This window comes from Apis dorsata, unplaced genomic scaffold (assembly GCF_000469605.1).
Source record: "Apis dorsata unplaced genomic scaffold, Apis dorsata 1.3 scaffold_78, whole genome shotgun sequence".
NCBI classification, from domain to species: domain Eukaryota; kingdom Metazoa; phylum Arthropoda; class Insecta; order Hymenoptera; family Apidae; genus Apis; species Apis dorsata.
This window is the reverse complement of record NW_006263376.1, coordinates 208,896-211,054: the sequence shown is the minus strand read 5'-3', so window position 1 is coordinate 211,054 and position 2,159 is coordinate 208,896.

The following is a 2,159-nucleotide window of genomic DNA, read 5'->3' as shown; positions in this document are numbered from 1 at the left end:
CCGATAATTACCTTGAATCGCATTCTTGTTCTTTAAATAATCGAATATCGAGGGGAAGGAGGGGGAATGATCCAAGGAGATCGATCTAAATCGATCTAAATTCGGAAAATACAAAGTACAACGGCTGACAATTTCCTTGGGTCGTACTCTCGTCCTCTTAGTATCTCCTCCCCCTCTGCGTTTCCGGGTGCAACGATCAAAAGTGGAAAGCATTTTTCGCGTGGTTTCAAGCGCGACGTTTCGAAAAGATGGTGCGCCGGTTCCTGAGCTCGAGGATCGGCTCAGACGGCAATTACGCGCGTTCGATGTAATCGGCGTGAGACGAGCTAGAAACGAGACGATGCCGCCAACGTTTAATCGTTCCTCGCCGGGAAATTGCTCGGTCGACGATTCGATTCGATCGAAAGAAGAAGAAGAAGAAGAGAGACGTCTCTTTCCTCATCCCTTCCTCCTTCCATCTCTATTGCTCTCGTCTCGATAGGTGATCGTTGACGCTTCGCGAATCTCGTGCGATCAAAGAGAAATCGAGAACCGAGCTAATTTTTTGACTCGCAGATTCGAAGAATCGGATAAAAAGAGAGAGAAGAACAAGGTGTTAACGGATGATTACTTCTCCTTTTGTCGTCTTATCGACAGCCCTGGTCGACTTCTCGTGTATATATCCTTGGGGAAAAGGTTAAAGGAGCTTCTCCTTGGTTCTCCCGTTTGAAAAGAAAGAGGAAGGAGGGAGAGAGAGGAATGTAAAGAGAGAAAGGGTGAGCTCGGCTGTCCTTCTCCCTTTCTCTCCTCGACAATGGGGGCGTTCCACCGAGTTATCGATCGTTTTCGCGTTCCTGAGCCGGCAGGAAACAGGCCTCGAAAGAGCCACGACTTCGATTCGTCGTGACTCCGCCATCGAAATCGATCTTTTCGAGGAGCGATACATCGATCCGGCTCCAACACCGTTTCCAGAACGGCCACGAACGCTGTACTACGCGCCCTCCTCTAATAATAGATCGGTTTCTACATTAACGAACTTCCGTGAACTCGCCATTAAAGGAAACGAGGAAACCGGAAAGTCGAAGTGTGGCGTAAATATAGACGGCGGCTACCGTCGTCTGTGCTGCCGGAACAGCTGTGAAAACTCTCCGCCACGCTTCGACAACTTACGGACAAGTAGTTTTCGTGTTACAGGCTTCCACGAAATTTCCACCTTTTTTTTTTCCTTTCATCTTTTACAAATGTAAAATAAATGAATAAATTCCCCGATGGATTTATGGAACATTGTTATCGATCCTCTCGTTTTTTTTTTTTTTATTTGAGAGAAAGTATGGAAATGAAAGTGTCACGATTGTGCGAAATTCTATGTAAAAAAAGGAGAGAGAGAGAGAGAAGGAGGGCGCAACAACTGCGGAGAAAAGAAGTAAATCGAAAGTAAGCGCGGAACAAGGCAGAATTTCTAATGGTTCCAGAGCCACTCGAGGCAGGTTGCAAGTATCACGGGAAGAATCACAACGCGTCTATTTAAGGAACATTAAATAAAACACGAGCAACGAGTGGTTCGGTAAACGGGGAATCGTTTCTCATGGCAAACGATCCGGTCGCTGCGTAGCCGATAACGTAATTTCACACGGCGATATCACGCGTCAATTTCAAGCTTCAATTCCGAGCAATCATTGTGTAACGGTAATTTTCTCTAATGCTCGCCATTACCGGCAGCCAGACAGGAACAAGCTCGGCTACGACTTCGTGTAAACCGTCAAACCGTTAATATCGTCCCTCGAGAGAGAGAGAGAGAGAGAGCCTATGAATTATATCCGCGACGAGGACAAAGACAGGAAAGCGAGAAGCATTCGAAACACGTGCTGCGGATTGTAATTTAGAAGAAGGAAGAGAGCACGATGAGAGGATCCCTTCCAATGAACGATCACGAGAAGAATCACGATCTTGGAGAAAGGATTAGGAAGAAGAAGGAAAAGGAAAAAACACTCCTCTACTCTCAAATCGCACGCGTTTCACTCGTTATGCGTTATAAATTCCACTATATCTCCGTGACGCGCGTTATCACGATAAGGAAGTGGGAAAGTTTCCAAGCTTTGCGACACATTCGAACGCAAATGTAAATGGCAAAGCGGCGGCCGGGATTCGGTGGAAAGAATCCGATCGTATCTCGACAATCA